The sequence below is a fragment of the Protopterus annectens genome, chromosome 7.part0 (genome assembly GCF_019279795.1).
Source record: "Protopterus annectens isolate FY-2018-M chromosome 7.part0, PAN1.0, whole genome shotgun sequence".
Classification (NCBI taxonomy): Eukaryota; Metazoa; Chordata; order Ceratodontiformes; family Protopteridae; genus Protopterus; species Protopterus annectens.
The window spans coordinates 231682375-231697883 of NC_056739.1; the positions used below are offsets into that span (position 1 = coordinate 231682375).

Consider the following 15509-nt stretch of genomic DNA (forward strand, 5'->3'; position numbering starts at 1 on the left):
ACCTAGTCAGACTTTCCCGGTCAACAAATGATAAATAAATAAAATAAATTACTCCAACTTTAAATGTAATGTTTAAACTAACACTATCCCTAAACACTAACTATAATGATTAGCATTTGCCTCTGTATTTGTCGATATTTGTAATTACAGTAATGTGTTGAACCCATTACTTTATTCAGTGTTTCTGATTAAGTTATGTTTACTTAAACAAAAGAAATGTTAAAAAGACAGCTAAACTTTATCTGAGACAAGACCTCCATAAACTAATAAAATTATGAAATGTTACCATGATTTAGAAAATTTAAAATGCAAATAAATAAAAGAATCATTAGGCTCAATAAAAAGAGCCACAACCAAATTCCACTATCAAGTATACACTTTCCTTTCAACACCTAGAAGGGAACATCAAATGGACAAAACCACTGATTGAACAGAGTCAGTCATTGACTACAGCCAGTTATACAATGACCCCCTATTAATATTCCAAAATGTGCACGCTGATTGGTCAGTGTGCATGTTTTAAATCAGAGTTATAGTAATGGAAAAAGGTCCGGTCGCCCGGACTTTTTCCATTAGTATAACTCTTTTTTTTTACAGCAACGGAGAACGCAAGATTTCCGTTGCTTTTTACAACCTGTTTCACTATGTTAAATGAGTTTAACATAGCGAAACAGCTTTAAAAAAGTAACGGAGATCTTCCTATCTCTGTTGCTTTTTTAAAGGTGTCTCACTATGTTAAATGGGTTTAACATAGCGAGACAGCTTTAAAAAAAGCAACGGAGATTCTCTGTTGCTTTTTTTAAAGCTGTCTCGCTATGTTAAACTCCTTTAACATAAAGAGACACTTTGTAAAAAGTAACCAAGATCTTGCTTTCTCCATTGCTTTTTTCAAAACTGTCTCGCTATGTTAAATGAGTTTAACATAGCGAGACAGCTTTAAAAAAAGCAACAGAGATTCTCTGTTGCTTTTTTTAAAGCTGTCTCACTATGTTAAACTCCTTTAACATAGCGAGACAATTTGTAAAAAGCAACGGAGATCTTGCTTTCTCCGTTGCTTTTGCCCACAGCTGTGATGTACTGCGTAAGCATACGCATGTGCAGTACATCAGAACTGCCACAGAATACCAGACAGCTGCAGAAGGGCAGCAAGGAGGCATTATACAATGCCATTGTTTAAGAAAAGTAATTATTTTTTTTTCAAATAATGTCATTGTATAATAGCAATAACCCACGCCTGGGTGTGGGTAATGCTGGATTTTCCCATGGTTGTCTTTGTTTGGCCACTCAGGCTTTGCCCTCGTGACAAAACCACATCAACCATGGGTAAATCCAGCATTACCCACACCCAGACGTGGGTTATTACTATATCATTATTTAGCTAGATTGAGAGCTAGGAATACAGAATAACGTATTAAATCTGGTAACCAAGCTAGTGGTAGGACGGTTGGGGGACCAAAGGCCCAGCCAGTGAAAATATACTTATAAGGAATAAATTTGATGTCTGATGAATGTGGTGCAAGTGAAATGTAAATTGGACTAGGTGACAGGGGAGGTCTTTTTTAAGTTAAAATACATGAATGCAGAGTTGGAAAAGGGTTGCTAAATATTTTTGAAAAAAAAATCAGAGCTATTTGGAATGTATTTTTTTATATAACAGATTTACAAGGTGATGGTGTAAAGTACATGGAATTATTAAGACAATTGAATACTGGTAAACAAATGGTAAACATGGGGGAAAAATAATGAAACTCAGACCTAATTTTCTTTAGCAAATTCCCAGTGGACCTGACTTATATGATGTTAACATGTTTTCTGAAGCCTAAATTACAAAATCTACTCACAAGCCTGAATACTAGAAGTTAATATGTATGGGATAAAACAATGTCATCTGTTCCTGAGGCTAACTTTACTCACTGTACAGCACAGAACAGCAATATTACATTCCTGAAAGTATAAGGCCTAACCAAGTACTAGGAAGAAGTCTGCAGTTAACACGTCAGACATGCATACATGAAATGAACCCATGCATTGCATGCATTCAGAGATATTTGTAAGGCATTCTTAAGCATTCTATAAACTGGAATATAAATAGTAGTTGAGAGTCATTTTTACCCTTAAGCACAATTTTTTAATTAATTACATTTTGGTCCTTAGGATTTATCACCTCTTTAAAATCAGCAAATTACATTAATACCATAATTATCTCTTGAAGGCTTATAGTATTGTTAGATTTAACCCTGAAAAAACTGTTTCTTTCACTGAGTATACGAGTGACAGATTAATATACAGCTGCATGTCACATGTTAGGACAGGTGTAACATTTATAGCTGATTCATTGTGGTTAGGGCTGGATATATTCATCTGAAGGTGGCTATTTAAAGGAGAACAATGGGATATTTAATCGTAGTGCACAGCCTGCCTTCTCTTTTCATTCCTGTTACTTCATCCAGCACAATAAAATCTGTACTGCATTTATTTAAAAAATACTATCTCTGCTGTTTTCTTCCTAGCCATCCTCCGTTTCCATACTGTTTCAGCTTCCGTTTTAAAAGCAAATTGTCCCGCCTTTGAAAACCGACTAACTGTCTCTTAAATCCTGACGTCAGGACTACTACACTTTTGTAGTAGTTACGGTGGAGTTTCCCCCACAAATTGACGTCACCACTCCCATATTAGCATGGTCTTTAGAAGTAGGCTTTGAACCGCCCAGAAGGTGATGTCAGAGCTTTCTTGTCCAGCCCACTCCATTATCCTAATAAATCCCCGTATTCCCTGTGTGGAACTCCCTAACTTTCGAAGTGTTTTCGGCCAAGTTCATTCCACTGAGGGACCGAAGCATTGCATGCAAATTCTACTCTATTACTTGTTGCTAAGGTGAGTTTTTTTTTATTTGTAGTTCAGGCTAATTTTAAATGAATTAATAATCCTCTTTTACATTAAGTTAAGTGCATAAAGAAAGTAGTAATGTTTTATGTTTTGTGTTCTCGCCACGTGCTTCATTCGGATAACGCTGCTTCAGGTTAACTTTGAGTTCGGAGTGTGAGTGTGTTTGTGAATGCTAAATGTGCATGTGCGAGTGTTTTTTTTAGTTGTAAACACAGACTGCTGAAATCGGATTGTGTGTGTGAATGTATGGAATGAGTGTGTATGACTGGTGCCGTTTCTAGTGGAGTCTCCTGCCGAATGACTGATTGTGTATAACTGCTGGCATTTTTGTGTCTCAGTAAGTATATTTTTAGTTAATATAGTATATGTATAGTTACAGTGTTATCGCGCATATTGTGTGTGTGTGTGTGTGTGTGTGTGTGTGTGTGTGGGAGAGAGAGAGAGAGACGGGCAAGAAAAAGAGCATTTTTTTTGTTCTGCTTCTTAGTTTGCACTACATTTGTGTTGCCTCTGTGAGAAATCTGTCGATGTAGTGGTTTGCTCAGCAAAGGTTCTCACTATATAGACCAACAATTAGCTGTGACTATCTACTTGTTAACTTGGCTGATGGGCTAGCCATTACTCAGTCTAAGTAGAAAAGCACTACAATGTTTTTTCTATTATTAATGGCATATACCAACAGTGTAGAAAGGGAGGGGTGAAAGGTGCATCTACCCTAGGCACTGGTTTAGAGGGGGTACAAAATTAAGAGAAATTATTTTTATTTTATTTTTTTCACCTTAACTAAGGTAAATATGCCCTTTAAGCCTTTTCAATTAGTTTTGTTCTTTTCCTGCTATCCCGGCTACTTCTCACCCCCTTTCGACATCAACATATGTCTGTGTCTGCTCATTCTATTATCTGATAAGCCTCACACAAATGCTCCAAAGGCTTCTGATTGTGGAGAGGGTGGGGTATTGAAGATAGTCACAAGCTTTATATGTGGTGCCCACAATGACAGCACCAGTACCTTTTTTTAATTTTTTTTTTTTTTTTTACCAAAAATTAATTAGAAAGATACATTGCTTAGCTTTTTATTTTTTATCTTGTGCAGAATACAAGTCTTCACTGTTGATGTCAAGTGCAGACTGCAAATAGACTTGTAGTCACTGCTGATCTTTTTTTTTTTTTTTTTTTTTTTACTGGTCTGGGATTGGATCAGGAGCCTGCTAAAAGAATGCTTACATCATCTCTAATTAAAGAGAATGGAAATTAAAGTGCTAGAACAATAGGTTTTGCATTATTGTGTATTTTCTGAAGGATTTGAAGTCTGAAACACAAATGTATGTTATTATTTACCAACTTGAAGTTTGATGGTTTAGGAACAATGTTTAAATATTGCTCTTACAAACTTAATTGCTAGCATAACATATTTTTGTATTAGTGTACATTTCTGGAAGGGTGTGGCATCACAAACTAAAGTCATATCTCTTAACCTCTTAGCAGTAAAAATCTGAACAAAGCCTAAAATAATGGGGGTGGCGCAAAGGCCCAAAATAGGTACAGATTTTAAAAATTGCTGTTAAAAACTTAGAAAGCTGCTAAAGTAACAAGATTTGTATTAACATGCATTTTTCTGAAGGATATGAAGTCTGAAACTTAAATGAATTTCACTATTAGGTATCTTTTAGTCCTCAGCAATATGCCAGAAAACCACAAATTTCATGGCAAACAGACCAAAACTGTGAAGCAAAAATCTGGACAGTTGAGAAGTATGACACAAATATATGCCATTACTTATATTTAGTGATGTTGAAGTTAAGAAAATGTTGAATACAATGTTCCCAAACCCACTACATTGCATTGCATGATTGCGCAAGGTCCGTATTAGAGTGTTCAGGGTATCCTTGTAAAATGCAGGGTCAGGCTGCAGTTTATAAAGCTTACCGTTAGTATTCATTTCATCTAAAATCAAGTTATTCTACCTTAAAAGTACATGCCTACTACTTACTAAGCTGTGTGGTAAAATGTTCTTACATACAAAAGTGGTCTTTTGCTAACAGCATGGAAGTAATCTTTCTATTCAGTAGTCCATACACATTTGTTTTGTTTTTTTTAGTCAGCTGTCACAGATTTCTGTGTCTGTGATGCAGTCAGTTCTCTACATCCTGTCCAAATAACATCTTTTTTTTCTTGGAAAGAACATCAGCCAATTGATAAGAATTTGATATAAATCTTATGTACATAGTTATTGGCAGTTGGACTTAATTCAGTCTCTCCCACTTGAAGAGCAATTGTACAGTGCCTCAATGAGATTTAAAAGTTAGCCAGTTAAGACAAAGCAGGCCAAGTAAGGAACTTTATAAAGCATAGTCATTAAGTATGAATTAAACAGCACTGTTATTGCTGTGGACATCACAAAAGAATGTAGTTGTGTTTATAAGGTTCTAAAAGAGACTGTGAAGGTAATGCTAGTGCGACAAATGTACACCTCTTTGAACTCATATGCAGAAATCCTTAAATAACCCCATACTCTTCTAGAAGGCCACCCATTAGTTCTGAAGACTTACAGGGGAGTGGAGAACATACACATCAACCTAAAAGATAGTCCAGATTTGCATTAACTGCCTTGCTCCTGCCAAGCTAATTAAATTCCTTACAGCAACAAATTCATCATAGTTTCTGTCTCATTACATAATTTGGAGTTATCTGCAGTGAAATGTACTAATTTTTTAAGGTGCAAGCTCCACAGATTATTTTCCAGTTTCCTTTTTAATGTCTTTCCTTTTATTCTCCAGCTTTCTGCATCACTTGAATTCTTACATTATGTTAGTATTATGAGTCTTCTGAAAACTGTACCCCCATCACCACAATAAACATACAAAGCCCAGAAGTTAACAACCTGTGCCATGGTGGCTAACATCACCACCTCACAGTTTGTGGTCTTCTGCTTTGGTTCTTAGTTGAGATGCCTTCTCTGTGGAGTCTGCATGTTCTCCATGTATCTGCATATTTTTCTAGGTGGTCTGATTTCCTCACACATCCCAAATACATGGTGACATGATGCAGTTAAATTGGTGATCATACATATCATCCATAGGATTGTGTGTGTGTGTACATGTCTGTGTGTGTCATGGTGTTCACACATGCATGTATATGTCCACTGAGTGCAGTGGTAGAATTCAGCTCTCTAATAACCCTAAACTGGATAATGAGAGCAGTCAGGTAAATGATGAATGAGATCTGGCCCACAGACTGGATAGCAAGACCCCTTCTCTAAAAATGTCTGGTCAGACTTCAACCCTGGCCGGGGAATAAGCTAGCTTAAGGGGTAAACAGGCGTAGGGAGATGTTTTAGTTACCTAAATCCATACATAATACAAGAAGTGCACTTACAGTTGAAGTGCTTATTAATTATTCCTGAAAGCTGCCTTTAATCTTTCAGCACAGTAGGGAGACATTGTTTGTTCTAGATTAGATGGAGAGACAAGTTATCTATATTTAGAGCCTCATTTGCATAATTTAACATTTCCTACTTGGCACGCTGTTTACATTAATAATGTAGGTTCAACTTACTGTTTGCTTTAATATTCATTCTTAGGCATAATGTTTGTATTAATAATTCAAATTACAGTTTGTTAGAGCAGATTACTGTTTGCTTTATGTGTAGAACAGCATATAAAGACATCCTTATTAGACTGCTTATAGGCCAGCATAGTTTTATGTTGTCAACCTATGCATGCAACCAACAAAGGTAGAACATTTATTTAAATTAAAAACTCCATTGATAAGTCCATTCAAAGGGTACCAGTAAAGCATGCCTGTAGGAAAAGAAATACCAGAGTTTGGAGAAAGGACATGAAGTTTTAGCTGATGTCACTGTATGACCAAAATAACTTGCATACAATATTGATGTTCATCGTGTTATACTGCTGCAGTCATCACAGTAGGGTTATCCTGTCATCAGGCAGTCCTGCAGTCGGCCGAATCCCAACGTCTTGGTCCGGCGTCAGTTGTCGTCGCTTCTTCCCTGACGTCAGTGCGCCAGGGGTATAAAAGAGGCAGTCAACACCACTTTCTTCAGTCTTTCTTGCCGTGCGGTGCCCGAAGCAGAAGCAGTTCGCAAGTGCTGGTCAGTCAACTCCTGAGATTTTCGTATCGAATTTCAGACCAAAGTCTTCTATAAAGCTAATTACCTCATTGGAGAAACTTTTCTTGCCTCAGACCGATGTCAGACAAAGTTAATAATTGCATTTCTTGTGGGAAGCAAATACCTCATAAGGATTTTCATTCTTATTTTATTCCTTGCCTAGGCCCAGACCACGATGTCAGTGGTTGTCGGTTTTGTGCTAGGTTTAACAAACGTACAATTAAATGCCGAGCAGATTTCGCCCGACATTATTTTGGAAGAAAATTTAATTACAGCATGCCGTCGGAACAACCGACATCCAGAATGCTTAAAAAACGCAAGGATAACAATAGGCAACCGAGGCCCAGACCAGATACTGAGGCTTCAGCAAGGCCTGTCGCCGGTTCTCCAGTTTTCAGCGAGGCATCTATGTAGCCCCTGACTACTGCTGATCTAGAAATTCAAACGACCTCCCAGACCAAGATAACTGGGCCTCAGGAGCTGGTTCCATTAGGCCCAATGGACGCCAACCCTGATGGTGATCCAGATGTTGGGGACAGGCCTCCGGCTTTGGAAGGTGTCTTCAGACCGACGACTCTCACTATTAAGTCCTATGCTAAACTTAAAGCTCCCTTAAAAGTTAGGAAAGAGGGTCCGCAGACCCCTGCACAGGCCCCTATGCCTAAGAAATAGATGCTTAAGATGGCTGAGGATTTGATTACTCTTATCAGGGGTTCCCATCCCCCGCCTGACAAAAGGCCTAGACTGGAGGAGGATTACCCTTCCTCTGACCAAGCTTCCATTTCCTCAGCTTCCTCAGAGGACCAGGATTATTCCTTTCCTCCTTTGAAATTCCGATGCTGAAGAATCCATTCCTTCAGCATTTCCCCCTGAAGACTACTCTATTGGGGAAACTTTACACACCAAGAGGGAGCACTTCCACTGGGAAGGCCAGGATTATTCTGACTCAAAGAAAAGACTCCGTGAATTTCTTCTCCTGCTTCAGCACAGGCCCCTTGCAATTCCTCCAGTTTTAGACATTTTGGATGATGTTATCACTGAATCTAGTCTTAATCCAGACTCTTTACCTCCTGCACCAGCTAAACCAGACAGGTATTACCGTGTTCTCGACTCTCATAAATTTTTATATAAAAGCCCTGTTGCAGATCCCGAAATCATCTCCCAGGGTCCCAGAGGGCTTTTCTAAGAAAATAATACTTTCACTGATGAAAGAGTCTGCTTAAAGAATAGAAGCCATGTATACCAAATGAATAATTTGTTATAGTACGTATTGGTAGCTGGAATGACACCTTTTGTAACACTGCAGTAGTCTGTTTCCTCCTTTTTAATGATAGTGTGGTACCATATAATATGCACACGTAGACTGCAAAATGCTAATTTCTGCCACATACTCATATAATCTGTTCCACCAAAATCAGTGAAGTGTTATACTGCTGTCAATACAACCCATAATATTCTGAAGCAATGCTCTGTCAATAACATATGTTTGCTGGACCTAGGTTTGATATCTACAAAACTTTCAGCTTGGAAAATGAATACTTGTGTGAAGGAAGTCTATTCCATTCAAAATATACTCGTACAGAACTGTTATTTCATTTTCACACCAGCTTTACATGTACTGACTTGTGGTAAGTAATTGCTTTCTAAAAAAAAAAAACTGTCACCAAACAGCCTTCCTGAATTGTCCATGTATGTTGCCTCAGTAGTTCTCATATGTCAGCACATAAGAGCAAAGACATCCTGTCTAATAATGTAGCTATTTTTAATGCTTTTAAGCTTAGGTAATGATGTTTTTCTTAATTCTGTTTACTTGGGTAGTGCAATTTAGGCGTCTGGGGAAACTGTTTCCTTTTTGTGCTCGTGCATACATGCAGAAAGTGTATTAGTGATCCCTGGGGGAAATTCATCTCTTTGATCTCATTTGATGTTAAGTTGTCTATCTCACCTTCATTCTTGCTGGTTGGGACTCTACTCAGCCATCTTCTAAAGCTCAAGAGCTATTTACTGGCTCGAGGCCTCCCCATATCCCACAAAGCCTGGTGCCAGATCCCCAGATCTCGTTTGCCACTTCTACTACGAGGTTGCGTTTCCTGGCTCAGGTCATATTGTTCAATTTTTTTCTATTTAATTAGCTATTTTCTTAGAGTTGTTTGACTTCAGTTTAAGGCTTAGATTATAGTTAGTAATCCTATTACTCTAGATTTCTTAGTTAACCCTCCCGATTTCCTTGAAAACTTGTTAGTGTTAAACTCCCCCCCCCACTTCTACCTACAGATATTCTAGACGTTTTTTCTTATACCTTTTTAGATAGTAGTTTGTTAGTTAGTTAACTAGTGGTAGTAATTTGTTACTATATAACATATATATATATATATATATATATATATATATATATATACATACATATATATATATATATATATATATATATATATATATATATATATATATATATATATATAATACATATATATATATATATATATATATATATATATATATATATATAAAATAAATATATATATATATATATATATATATATATAAAAATAAATATATATATATATATATTAATAAATATATATATATATATATATATATATATATATATAGATATAGATATATATATATATATATATATATATATATATATATATAGATATATATAGATATATATATATATATATATATATATATATATATATATATATATATATATAGATATATATAGATATATATATATATATATATATATATATATATATATATAGATATAGATATATCTAAGCTGTATGCAGTAAGTAGTGTGCATCATGCAGAAGGCAGACGGGGATAGGCGTGTCTTACCAGTGTGCGAAATTAAGGGGTGCACAGCTTTCAGGTGTCACCTCAGTCTACTGAGTCATCTCACGATAGTGACTGAATGAAGTCTGGGGGTAAAAGTTATGCAGGTGACGTACAAAGTTGTTCACGCGCTCACATGTACTGTAATTTTTCTGGATGATGGATCACATGCCAACACACATGGGTCAATAAGCTTCTTCTTGTATAGTATCCATGGTAAAGATTCCATAATTTAGACATATTATTCAATTTGCTGGGATGGGACAACTGCCTATCCTGCTGAGGGTCACATAGTTTCATAGTCCATTTTATTCCTCTTTACAATCTTTCTTGAATGAACTATACAGGTCTAGAGTTGCTCAATATGTACTGTTAACAGTCACTACACCCAACATCAGTCATGTGGAAACTGCAAGGATACAGTCACCATTTAAAGCTTAGAGCAGAGACTGAGAGGCCATAATGGGCAGAGCTGTCTAGAAGATGAATAGCAAACTCATGGAAATAGACTATGAATGTCCATTTCATTCTTTACTATGAAAGGCAAGAGACAGAACTGATACAAAGTGTTAGAACAGGTATTGATTAGGGTGCACTATGTGAAACCTTCACTGAAGAATCATCTCATTGTGTTTGCTGACAAAGGTCCCATACAAAATGTATAAGAATACACTGCCTGCATTTGGACCTGCTCTGTTAATGATAACAGCATCATATGAATGGCAGGGCAGATAAGTGAATGACTTTGGAGAGAGAAAGAGTCATTATAACACATGGCACATGTTTCTGTACAGATGTAGACAATACTAGAACTCCAGTTCTTTCTTTTAACATATTTCACCTATAGCTGCTGTGTAATTCTGTGCCCAACTTTTTGTGCACCTGTGGTGTGCTATGCCAGTCAGGATGCTTGCTTAAAAATGATTCTGCCTCAGTGTTCTGGGTGATAAGGCTCCTGATGTACGTTCAGGGACAGTAAATGTGATCTTCAGAACAGCAGCACTTTAAAGATGAAATTGCTGTATCTTGGAATATTCAGTCTAGTCCAATATACACAGATTTTAGAGTTAATATAAGTAAGTAGTAGGGATGAAGATGATATAAGAAGCTTGCCTCCATGCATCAAATGTGTTTCAGGTGTACCATTGCATTTCACAAGTCACTGTTATGTCACAGGGCTCATATGTAATTTTTAGGGATTCGTACTGAAGTTGTGAAACTATAACAGGACACGCATCTTACTGCACAACATGCAGCATCTGTATAATATTCCTGTACAGTGCCTGCAACTTTGATTTACTGTTGTCTGAATATTTAGCCTTTACATGACTAATGCTTCAATGGCATGTTAATGTTTGGCATATGTAGGCACATGTTTTCAATTACAACAAAGTTGGTATGATATCAAAGCATAATTTCTCTATCTTGTGCCCTATGAATGTTGGGATATACGCCAGCTCCCCTAGTTTTCCTGAGGTGCATAAAGTTGTCATTGTAGAATAAAACAATGTGCATGCATTGCTATTGCCATGCACTCTAATGAAAGTTACTGCTACAGGATGCCCATGGTACATCTGCACTAGGTGTTTTATCACCGTCCTCATTCACTACTAATGACCATGCATTATAGCATGAGTACATGAGTGAATAGCCACTACACTGTGCATTGCACTGGTAAAGACCTTTGTCACTCTCACACACAATACTCTGCTTTTGTATTGCTGTTTTCACACATTCTACTCTACTGGTAGTAATGAACATGAAGCCTGTGTGGTAACCAGCCTGACAAAATGCTTTTCAGAGATGACTCATTTGATGGATACCAATATTGTTGAAACTCTCATGGGGCAGGACAAAGACACCCCCCCTTTTTTTCTGCTCATCCCAGACATTGTTGTATGGCTCCAGTACTGTTACTCTGCTGGTTTCTGTTTCCAGGACTATGGGAATCAGGAGTGCCATGGCTGGGCAAGAGCCATATAGCTAATTTGTCACTGGCTAGGATTCCTAACCAGCTCTCCATTCCTCAGTAAGAGTAAGTCAGGTAGCAGGGAGTTTGGCAGATTGCTAGTCCTTTGGTAGGGGGTTAACTATTTCTCTACTGAGAGAACCACTTATTCTTGTCAATTCTGCTGAGCATGCTGTTGCAGTCCTACAAGGGAAGTGCATCACTGGATTCTAAATATTCCTTCTCCTGCTGGTGCTAAAGTACTGCAACTGTGCACACACAGCTGGCTTGGCATACCTGTGTAATACCTAATGGCATCCTATTTGGTGAGCCAAGCTGTTTGCTGGCTGTCAGAACACATATACCTTTGATGACTCCACAAGCAATGTGTCAGCAATGCTGACGAATGATTAGGAATACTTCTTATAAACATACTCTATCCTTAAGAACCTGGTGGCTCTGACACCCAAATGGACTAGCCTTTTACAAAATTCTATTTACTGACCTAACAACTTTCAAAATTCACAAGGTGAAATGTTATTCCTGGTGAAGTTATCTTGGAATATTATGAAATTGCCCATATTTTGGAATAGTTGGGGAACATACCATATATTGGAAGTAGATGACACAGAGTCAACCAGTAAGCTGTCAGTATAATATTCTGTTTCAGACAAGGTGGTTCCAACATGTAGGCTCCTAAGTCTGAGGTTTATTTACTCATTCATGTTTGATTGGGGTAGTCATTATGCCAGTGACACATTTTCTGGTGAGACCCAAGGTGGCATTCTACTACTAGAGGAAATTTGGCCAAGGGCATCTTGAAACTTCCCCTCTCTTTTTGATAAGTGCCAGGGGCTTTATTACACTAATGGAAGCAGATGGGACCTCTGTTTAAAATCTCATTCTATTGATGCACATGCATATTGTTAACATATAACAGATGTGCTCCATGCTTGGTTTATCAAACATCCTGCACATTACATAAACAGGACTATAGATGAAAACCGTTTCCCTCCCAGACTTCTGTTTTTCTGAATCTGCCAATACACTGCTTTAAACCTCTACTTAATCTTCCATTTCATAATTACACCACATGCTTCTTGAAAGTTTCAGTGCATCTACAGTCTTTGTCCTCTTTATCCAAATAACTAAGTTAAAGTAATAGTTTCTCTTTATGTTCATATTAAAATTTTCTTCCTCAGCTTGGCACTTGCCTCCCCTACTATATCATTCCTTTCTTTTCAGGTCAACTCATTGACATTGTTTTTATACTATTTCAAATGCACATCATATGACTGCCCCCTTCCTCTAGTAACATCAAAGCAATTTCCAGAAGCTTCTCACTGTACCACTTCTCATCTAGTGTCCTCAAAATACTGAGCACTTCCTTTACACTCTGTGACACTGCCACCCAGCTATCTGGAATTTTGTAAATAATTCTATGTCATTTGGGAATTTTGATATAATTTATACAGAACTACATATGTCATGTACTGAGCTTGAAGGATGTAACCACAGCATACTCTGCTGGAACATAGAAAATTAACTTACAAAACTTCAAGAAAATAAAGTTGAAATTAAGTGCTTTACAATGTGCTATAAACATTAGTTTCAATGCAGCAAGCAGACACAATGTCGAGAGCTAGAAGTGTGTATATTGTCTTGAAAGAAAAGTAATTACTAGGTTTAAAATGTCATGTTTTATTGCTTTATGACTTCCTAGCAGGTACACATCTCAGAGGTATGTATTTCAAACACAGAAATGTTAAGTTTCTGTTTACCTGGGAACTGAAGACATGTGACAAAGTGTGATGTCATCCAAGCTAACCCAGCAGTAATATTTGATACTGATTTAAAAACTCTCTCAGAGAGAGACCATGCATTATGTATTTTGTCTTTGACCTGGAAACATCCACTCATCATCACATCTGCACCTGCTTGTAAGTAAGACTTAGGGCATAATATCTCTTTTAGATATATATAGGAATTAGGTAAAGATTAGTTTAGATGGTTTCTGTGTTTATATGAGACTGTCCTGCAATATTATTTTAAAATATTTCCTGTGATTCTGAACTCTGAAGTAACTGTGTTTGTTTTCTGAGTATTGCCTTGTTCTTTTATTATTCATTATTAAATATATTTAAAGTTATATTTGTGGGTGATATCTGTGAGACATATTTAAGCTCTGAGAGTACTTGCATATGTATTTGGTGACACTGTACAGGTCACTCCTAAATAGCCTGGCACTTGATCAAAACTACCATTTGGATAATAGTAAAATTACACAGTAGGATTGGACACCCTTTGTAAGGGCCTTATAGTAGCTGTTAAGTAGGGGTTGGTGGCAGTGATAACTACTTTATAGTCTGGGAAGAAGGGGGCATAGCTAGTAAACTTGTGCAAGCCTTCCACAGGAGTGTTTGTGTGTTTTTACAGTTGTACAAAAACAGTTACTTCAGAGTTTAGAATCACAGGAAATATTTTAAAACAACATTGCAAGACAGTATGAATTAAATACAGAAACCATCTAAACTAATCTTTACTATATTTCTATCTATATCTAAAATATATACAATGCCCTAATTCTTATTTACAAGCAAGTGCAGATGCGATGATGAGTGGATATTTCCAGGTCAAAGACAAAATACAAAATGCACAATCTCTTTCTGAAAGAGTTCTTAAATCAGTATCAAATATTACTGCTGGGTTAACTTGGATGACATCACTCTGTCATCTGACCACTTCCCAGGCTAGACAGAAACTTAACATCTCTGTGTTAGATATACATATCTCTCAGGTGTGCAGCTGCTAGGAAGTCATACAGCCATAAAACATTTTACATTTTAAACCTAGTAATTAAGTTTCTTTCAAGTCAATAGAACAACTTCTAGTTCTACAGATTGTATCTGCTTGCTGCATTGAAACTAACTTTATAGCACATCATAAAGCACTTAATTGATTTCAACGTTATTTTCTTAAAGTTTTGTAAGTTAAGGGTATGCTGTGGTTGCATTCTTGAAGCTCAGTACATAACATACAGTTCTATATACATCATATCAGTATTCATAAATGACGTAGAATTATTTACAAAATTCCAGATAGATGGGCTGGCAGTGTCACACACTCCTTAAAATTTCTTTATTATTTTGTTTCCTCTTAAAGGCAACACCTCTTTGGACAGTGTTCTACATATGGTCAGAGCAATGATCTTAATGATGGAAGAGAAACCTAAGTAATCCAACCATTGTAATTTCAGTGGAACCATTCCATTATCCTGTTGTGACTCAAGGATGTCGGTAAAGCTCAGTTTGCCTCAACACCTTGAAGTTTTTACCTGGTAACAAATATAAACTAACCAGTGAGAATTTTGCAAGAAGCTTGTCTCCTTCAGAGTGCCTGTTTTGCAATCTGTGCTGTGAGGACGTACGTATAGTCTGTGGAAGTGTGACCTTGAAATTGTTGAGTTACTCTTTCTCATCCATTCATTCTCAACCCCTTTTCCCATTGTGTACATGTGTTCTGGGTGTCACTTTCAACAGTGACAATCATCTCAAGCCAAGTTTTACACTGCCAGGTGGCTAGCTCTGCCACAGTAATTAATCTGTATCACTCGCACGTACTCACACCTATGGTCAATTTTAGAGTGCCCAATCCACATACTCCATGTCTTTGGAATGTGGGAGGAAACTGGAGTACCTGGAG

General features: G+C 37.0%; 1 protein-coding gene across 1 annotated transcript in view; it reads left to right on the forward strand.

The window, feature by feature from the left end:
- The first annotated feature begins 2433 nt into the window (after nucleotides 1–2433).
- Nucleotides 2434–15509, forward strand: part of LOC122806371 (NACHT, LRR and PYD domains-containing protein 14-like) — a 549548-nt gene continuing 536472 nt past the window's right edge. Inside the window, exon 1 of the mRNA XM_044076722.1 lies at nucleotides 2434–2874. The gene's annotated coding sequence lies outside the window, so the exon portion shown is untranslated. The remainder of the gene's footprint in view (nucleotides 2875–15509) is intronic.